General features: G+C 36.3%; 1 non-coding gene across 1 annotated transcript; it reads left to right on the forward strand.

The window, feature by feature from the left end:
- The first annotated feature begins 8,508 nt into the window (after nucleotides 1-8,508).
- LOC128035651 (small nucleolar RNA R71) lies at nucleotides 8,509-8,615 on the forward strand. The gene has a single exon (XR_008192203.1). It is a non-coding gene; the product is annotated as a small nucleolar RNA R71 (small nucleolar RNA).
- Nucleotides 8,616-9,207: the final 592 nt, after the last annotated feature.

The following is a 9,207-nucleotide window of genomic DNA, read 5'->3' on the forward strand; positions in this document are numbered from 1 at the left end:
AAAAGAATTACTCGGAAAACACCTTTGAAAAATTCCTTTAAAATAACATTTTTCCCAAAATTATGAATTTAATATACTTATGCTCAAAAATAAGAAATTTGATAGTTATTCTACTTAAGTATATATATCGTTCAAATTAATCTCAACAACTGTTATGATAGCAAAATTAGACTAAATGCTTCCTTAACTAAAACAAGTTAACACTTACCAATTTGATTTTATTTCCTTATTCAAGATTAACCTACAATCATTAAGTTTAACTTATGCCTTCATATGTTGAACATAGCAATTTCTCTCCACTAATGTAGGTAGCATAGAAAACTTGAATCAATAGGTCTTTAAAAAGGTTGTAACATAGCTAGGCTAGAGGTAGGTAAAAGATAGATAAATTTAGGCTTTTAAACCCTAGACTCGGCTTCAATCGGACCTTTGGAATAATTTTCCTCAATACACCAACTTACTTTGCTTTGACATGCTCCTTTGTACATCTATTTTCTTTCAAGAACATGTGCTCTCTTTTTTTATTGAGCATTTTACTCAATGTACTACCATTTTTAGAGCATTTTACTGTATGTACTACAATTTTTAGAGCATTTAATACTTCTTTCAACCCCCAAACTTATTTTCAAAGAATATTCTGAATAGTATTGAGTCTAGTGTTTGGGACAATTTAAAGATAATTAAGAGAGGAGTGAAGGCTAAATATTGCAAGGGTTCAAATAAAATTAGGCCATATAGTCTCAAAGTTGGGTTTCAAAGGATAAAATTTCATCAAGGTTGGCTTGAAAGGCACAAACGGTCCAAACAAGAGTTGCCTAAATCATTTTCAACATTCCATGCTTCCTAGGATTTCGCCTCAAGAAACTACTAAGTCAATTCTAGAGACTTAAACTTTCATGCATGCCTACCTTTCTGAAGGAACTAAAAATTTTATGGTACGATTTGTATGCTTTATTAAAAATACATTTATATCATTATTCAGCTAATATAACAATTTATTGAAATAATAGAACTTTATTTATACTGAACAAAATTTCAAATTATTGAACAAAATACATTTTAATCATAATTAAAAAAACTATTTATTCTGAGTGAAAATAATTTCAATTTTTCGATCCCCCTACTTAAAATGAACAATATCCTCATTGTTTAAAGTGAATAGATACTATACACCAGGTAGGATTCTAGAAAAGATGAGGTGAGTCAATTAAACTGCTTAAGTACCAAGCTCTTTCTAAATCCAATCTTAGACATGTATATATCTATTGCCAGATTTTATACATCACGACTTGTTCAATTTTATTAATGATTTTCATCTCTTGTTTTATTATGCAAAAATTCCTAATTAACTTTATCCTAAAATAACCTAAGAACATAAATAAAATAAAGTTGAGATCCCCCTTTATTTATTTGCAGATCCTTCCGAGTTCGACTCATCTTTTGCTCCATCATTATTGTCTTTGCATGAATCGCTTCGCTCCTTTTTCGATAATGGGCTCCATGGTTCAAATATGTAATCTGGAAACTCAGGCACAAAAATAAATGGGTGATTGTAACTTTCGTAAGAGCACTTCTCATTGAGTCATCCCTTATTTTTGAGTATTTCTAGTAAGCTTTTTGCTGCCACTACATATATTGCATTATGTCCATCAAATTTGACAGCTCATCTCAAAGATCTAGGCAAGGCGGTTGAGCTCTGAATAGTGAAGTCTCAATATCAGTTTCAGCTTCTGGTTCTATTGGTTCCACCTTATCAGGGACTTCAGCCGATTGCATTGGCTCGATCTCTGTGGGATCTTCTTCTTCTTCGTTTTCGGGATCCTCACTTTCTTCAACTCGTTGCTGTAGTACAGAGTCTCCAGCTATTCGATAGAGGTCCCAATCTAAGATTGTGCCTTGGCTATAGCTTGTCTTCTTTACGTTTGCAAGAATTTTAGCTTTCAAGCACAAAATTGTTATCGTAAAGGGAAAGTAAGCTGGGCCAAAACGTGAACATCTAATGGCACAATTCCGCATTTCCCTTAGGATGATTTTTCCCACATCAATGGTCTTCTCAGTTAAAATCGAGTATAATAAGACCATTTGCTCTAATGAGATTGCAGTCCCATGTGAGCTAGGCATAAGGCTGAATCGGATGAAGTAGAACCATACCTTTGCGAATGGTGTCAAATATTCTCTTCGACAAGTGTGGATTCCTTGCTTTGAAATAGTCCACTTATAACCTGGAACTATAAGTTCCTCGAGAATTTATTGTAAATTTTCAGACTCTATGTTGCTCATCAAGGAGAAATACTCGACATTTTCGAAATCAGGCAATTCAAAGAACTCATTAATAGCGTTTGAAGTTATTGGTACCTTGATTCCACAAATTGGAACTTCCGTCAACTTGCTTGAGGTTAAATTCACATAGAATTTACGCACTAACTCCTTATCCACACTAGGTCTCTTCTCACAAAACAACTCCCAATTCAGAGTTTCAGCAACCAAACGAATACGCGCCATAAAACCAATATAGTTGCTTTCTTTCAATGTGAAACCTTTCTCTGGATGCATCTGTTGATTCTTGAAGATACTCTCGTATCTTGCTTTGGCTTCTTCAGAGTGGAACTTGTTTTGTGACTCGTCAATTTGGTCAGATGCACGAGTTCTCTTGCGAGGCATGATTGACCTGATTATAAGATGGTAACAATTATTTTCTCAAAAATTTAATTAATATACAATATTAATAATTAAATAAATTAAAAAATTAGATAATAAAATTAAAATTTAGGAGAAAAATTGGTCATACCACCTTTTTTGTAAAAATTCAGAGCTCTTAAGAAAAATAATTTTGAATCAAAAGATGGCAAATTAAAATAAGTTGAGGGGTTTTTGGCTAAGGATGGGTGAAAGGGTGGTGTGCAGCTCGGGTATGCAAGGCAGCAGCGCGCGGCAGGGGATGGTGTGAGCAGCGTGCGGATCGTTGAGCAGGACTAGTGTCGACGCGAACAAGGTGCTGCTGACCGATCAGCTGGGCGATGTTGTGGCTAGGGAATTGTTAGGACGTTTTGACACTTAAGGGTTTTGGTGTTTTTGGAGGGAATGGTGTATGAATGAAAAAATAATAAGAATAGATGGGTGGAATTTATAGTGAAAGGAGTAAGAGCTAGAGTAGAATTCTTAAAAGTTCTAAGTTCTAAGTTCTAATTCTACTTAAAGTAAATAACAATTAATAATTAATATAATGCATACTAAATTATTATTTGCTATTAATTTATTAAGATAAAACTTACCAAATAAAATATGATTAAATTAAAACTAATCCTAACTCTAAATAAAGTTGATAATAATTAATATATATTATAATGGATATAATTATATATTAATAATTATCATTTTTCTTGTTTTTCTTTTTTATTGAACTAAAACATTTATTCTAGATGCTTTTAAAAATATTTACAAAAAGTCATCTAATATTTAATATTTACAAAAGAGCAACCAAAATTTTAAAAATAATTCAATTAAGTTCCTAGACTTAATGAAAATTCAAAATTGAGTTGCAACATAAAACTGGATCAAAATTAACCTTTTTATTTGAAAAATTAAAAAATTATTTTGTCATTTAGGGAATAATTTCTTGGGAAATTATGTTAAAATCAATTCCCAGGAAAGATTGGAGAGGTCACAAGCGGTCCTACTTAAGTTCCAATCTCCTAGACAGAATTTATTTAAACATACTAATCCCGAAAATATACCCTAAATCATTTATTCAAACATAAGAACAAGAAAAATTAAATATCTGATAAAATGAACGAGATTTGATTCCGTTCAAGCATTGAGCATTAACTCGAAAATTACTTCCCTTACCTCGAAGTTCAACAACTCTGTATGGATAAACTCGATGAATCATAACTGGACAGGACCAACGTGATTTTAACTTACCTGGAAAGAACATTAATCTGAAATTGAATAACAAGACTTGCTGACCTGCTTCAAATTCTCGAACTCGAATGTGCCTGTCATGCCATTTCTTGAGTCTCACCTTAAGTAATTTTGCATTCTCATATGAAGACATTCAAAATTCTTCTAACTCGTTAAGTTCAAGCATCTGTTTCTCTTTGGCACTTTTAAGATCCAAGTTGAGTTGTTGGAGAGCCTAGTAAGCTTTGTGTTTTAACTCCAAGGGTAGATGGCAGGCTTTCCCAAAGACTAACCTATAGGGTGACATCCCTAAAGGTGTCTTGTATGTTGTCCTATAAGCCCATAAAGCATTATCCAGTCTTTTGGACCAATCTCGTCGGTTCGGGCAAACTACCTTCTCAACTATGCCCTTAATCTCCTTGTTTGTCAGTCCAGCTTGAACATTCATCTGCGGATGGTAACTTGTAGCGGCCTTGTGTTTCACTCCATGTTTATCTAATAACCATTTCAACCCCTTGTTCACAAAATGGGACCCTTCGTCACTGATGATGGCTCTTGGGGTTCCAAAACTTGTGAACACATGTTTCTGCAAAAGCTTCATTACAACCTTAGCATTGTTTGTCGGATATGCTTCTGCCTCAACCCACTTAGACACATAGTCTACTGCTACTAATATGTACTTGTGACCAAAAGACGAAGGGAAAGGACCAAGAAAGTCAATACCCCAAACATTGAATTCTACCTCAATGATGTTAGTTCGAGGCATCTCATTTCTGTTGGTGACATTTCTGACCCTTTGACATCGATCACAACTCTTTACATAAGTATATGCATCTTTGAATAGTGTTGGCCAAAAGAATTCGGCTTGCAATACCTTGGCTGCAGTACGAGTACCTCTGAAGTGTCCCCCACTCGGAGCTGAGTGAAAATGGTTTAAAATCTTATGTACTTTATCTTCTGCCATGAATCTCCTAATCATTTGATCTGTACACTTTTTAAACAAATACGGTTATTCCCATAAATAGTACTTCAAATTGTGAAGAAACTTTTTCTTTTGATGATACGTCTTATCAATCGGCATCAAACCACAAGCTAAAAAGTTAGCAATATCAGCAAACCAAGGGGTATTATGGACATGATTTACCTTCAGTATGTGTTCATCTGGAAACGTCTCTCGAATTGGTATAAGAGGAGAGTTCCCTTCTTGCAGCTCCAATCTAGACAAGTGGTCTGGTACTTGGTTTTCCACTTCCTTTCGATCTTGAATTTCTAGATCGAACTCTTGAAGTAGAAGTACCCATCAAATCAGTCTTGGCTTAGCGTCTTTCTTGGCAGGTAAATACTTAATTGCCAAGTGGTCCGTATACACAATCACTTTGGCACCTACAAGATAAGATCGAAACTTGTCAAAAGCAAACACAATAGCAAGTAACTCTTTTTTCGTTACCGTGTAATTCGGTTGAGCTCTCATCAAAGTCCGACTAGCATAGTAGATAGGATGAAAAACTTTATTCCGTCGCTGACCCATAATAGCTCCGATCGTGAAGTCACTTGCGTCACACAGCAATTCAAATGGAAAATCCCAATCTGGTGTGACTATTATGGGTGCCGAGACTAACCGTCTCTTCAAATCATTGAAAGCTCTTAAGCACTCCTCATCAAATTTAAATGTCGTTTCCTTCTCTAATAATTTGCACAAGGGTTTAGCAACTTTGGAGAAGTCCTTGATGAATCTTAAATAGAAACCGGCGTGGCCTAAAAAGCTCCTAACACCCTTTATAGATATTGGAGGTGGGAGTTTCTCAATAACATCCACCTTTGCTTTATCTACCTTGATTCCATGTCTTGTTATCCGATGCCCTAGAACAATTTCTTCTCGTACCATAAAATGGCAGTTTTCCTAGTTAAGTACAAGGTTTGTTTCTTCGCATCGCCTTAGTACCTTGGCTAGATTGGCTAGGCAATCATCATATGTATCTCTGAATACTAAAGAATCATCCATAAAAACTTCCAAATATTTCTCAACCATATCAGTAAAAATAGACATCATACATCTTTGAAATGTAGCAGGTGCATTACATAAACCAAATGGCATGCGCTTAAATGCAAATGTACCGTACGGGCAGGTGAATGTTGTCTTATGCTGATCTTCCGGTGCTACTGTAATCTGATTATACCCCGAGTATCCACTGAGAAAATAGTAATAGTTTCACCCTGCGAGTCTATCCAGCATCTAGTCCAAAAACGGAAAAGGAAAGTGATCTTTCCTAGTTGCCTTGTTCAGCTTTCGGTAATCGATGCAAATTCTCCATCCTGTAACTGTTCTAATCAGTATCAACTCATTTTTCTCATTTTCAATGACCATGATACGTCCTTTCTTTGGCACACACTGGACCAGACTTACCCATGAACTATCTGAGATGGGGTAAATTATACCCGTATCTAACCACTTGATGATTTCTTTCTTGACTACGTCCTTCATGATGTGGTTCAGTCTTCGTTGTCCATCAATCGTCCCTTTTTCGCCATCTTCTAAGATAATTTTGTGCATGCATACAGATGGACTAATTCCGCAAATATCGACTATAGTCCATCCGATATCCTTCTTGAATTATTTCAACACCATGATGAGTTTCTCTTCTTGCTTAGTAGTTAATGCTGCTGAAACAATCATAGGCAGAGTAGAAGAGTTACCTAAATAAACATATTTCAAATGTGAGGGAAGTAACTTCAATTCTAATTTAGGTGGTTCCTCGTTTGACGCTTGTGATTGGGCATAATCCCTTTTCTCTAACTCCAAAGATTCAAAGCAGGATTGCGATTAAATCCCCTTTAATTAGCTTCTAACAAAGCTAAGTAGTCATCCTCCTCTTCATCATTTGGAGGATCTGATGTCAAAATTTGTTCCAATGGGTCCTCAACATAATTGAGTTCCTTCTCCACGATTAAACCCTCTAAATCAGACACTGCAAAACAATCATCAATTGTGTCAGGAAATTGCATGGACTTAAAAGCGCTAAATGTTACCTGATCATCCTGAACATGTATAGTAAGCTCGCCATTCTGCACATCAATAAGGTTCCTTCCGGTTGCTAAGAATGGTCTTCCTAGGATGGTTGGCACCTCTTTGTCTGTTTCAAAGTCTAGAATCACAAAATCAGTAGGAAAGATAAATTTGTCTACACGTACCAATACGTCCTCAATTTTTCCTTCTGGATGTGCTAAGGATCAATCTGCTAATTGAAGTGTAACCATAACGTCACCTATCTCCAACTTCCTAAATATTAACATGGGCATCAAGTTGATACTCGCACCCAAGTCACATAGTGCCTTACCATAATATGTTGCTCCCATATTGCAAGGTATGGTAAAACATCCAGGATCCTTCAATTTGGGGGGTAGTTTGTCTCGAAGATAAGCACTGCATTCCTTACATATTCCAAGCCTTCGTTTTTTAGACAGGATATCTTTCATGAAGTTGACGTAGTTCGGCATTTTTTTAAGTGCTTCAACCAATGGGATGTTGATATGAAGTTGCTTGAGTACGTCTAGGAACTTCTTGAATTTAATTCCCTACTTCTGCTTCTAAAGTCTTTGAGGGTAGGGTGGTGGAGGTTTCTTTACTAGAACTGGTTGATTCGTTTTCTGTGGCAATTATGCATCTAATGGAGTTATTAGTTGATCAGAATTAGCTGGTTCAGAAGTTACCTTGTCAGATTTTGCAGATTCAATTTTCGATGAAACTGGAATTTCAACACTCGGTTGAACTTCCTCTGAGTCTTGAGCGTCAGTTGGCTCCTTCCCAACTTCGACGAAATTCGGCTCTAAATTCTTTCTGCTCCTTAATGTTAACACTTTACAATGCTCCTTCCTTGGATTCCTCAAATTCTTCATATCATTAGATAAAGAACCTTGTGGTCGGTTTCTTAGTTCAGTTGCAAGCTAGCCCACTTGATTCTCCAAATTCCTTAGAGAGGCATCATTTTTTGCCATGTATGCCTTCAATAGATTCTCTAGGCTATTGGATGGTTCAGGTTAGGTTGGTTTCTGAGCTTGTTGGGAAAAACTAGGTGGTTGGGTCGATCTAGGTTGGACATAATTGTTACTGGTTCTTGCCTCTTGGCTACTCCAAGAAAAATTCGGGTGGTTTCGCCATGATGGGTTATAGAAATTGGATTGCAACCCTTGCCCTCCTCGATTTTGGTTCTAGTTACCCATGTAACACACTGATTCTGGGTTCGATGGACATTCTTCGAACAAATGTCCTTCCCTATAATAAACACAGGCTACATTTTCAAATTGATTCAGTGGTTCTGCTGCAAAACTATTACACCCATTAGTAGTAAGATTTTTTAACATTGAGGATATTGATGATACTTGAGATGCGAGTGAAGTAAGAGTGTCTACTTCATGTATTCCAGCGAGTCGTCTTCCTGATGCTGCTGATTGGTTGGCCATTGATAATTGTTGTTTGCGGTCCTCTCAGTGATTTCATAAGCCTCATTATAAGACTTAGAAAGGAGAGCACCATTAGCAGAAGCGTTCACTACAATCCTCGTGTGAGCATTGAAACCATTATAAAATATCTCAAGTTGTATGCAATGTGGGATTTCGTGATGAGGGCACTTCTATAATAATTCTTTGTACCTTTCCCATTCCTCATACAATGACTCATCATCCATTTGTTGGAAAGCAGTGATCTCGTTCCTCAACTTAGCATTCTTGCTAGGTGGGAAATAATTCATAAAGAATTTTTTTACTAACTCTTGCCATGTTGAAATTGAGTTTGGTGGTAATGAGTTCAACCAAGCTCGAGCTATGCCCCTTAGTGAATATTGGAACAGCTTCAATTGTAATGCATCTTCAAGTACTCTTGCTAACTTGAAAGAATCACTCACCTTCATTAACAGTCCTAAGTGTAGGTAAGGATCTTCAGTAGGCATTCCACTGAATTGGCCCGCTGTCTAAAGCATCTGGAACATGACTGGCTTCAACTCAAACTATTGTGCCTCAATTTCGGGTCTCCTAATACCCTGATTAAGATCATGAAATACTGGTATGGCATACTGTTTTCAAAGCTCTATCCCTATCATCAGCAATAAGGATAGGATTTTGAGCATGGTTTGCTCCGTTTCCTTGATTCAGATTTTCGAAGTTCATCTCCTCAGTCCTTCTCTGACTTGCTTGTCTTCTTCGCTGTTGAAAAGTTCGTTCAATCTCAGGGTCTACAGGGAGTAAACTAATGATTCGGTCAATACTCATAAACACCTGAAATAATCACAAAAAATTTAACTAAGTTAAAATTTG

Source organism: Gossypium raimondii, chromosome 12 (assembly GCF_025698545.1).
Source record: "Gossypium raimondii isolate GPD5lz chromosome 12, ASM2569854v1, whole genome shotgun sequence".
In the NCBI taxonomy this organism is placed as follows: Eukaryota; Viridiplantae; Streptophyta; class Magnoliopsida; order Malvales; family Malvaceae; genus Gossypium; species Gossypium raimondii.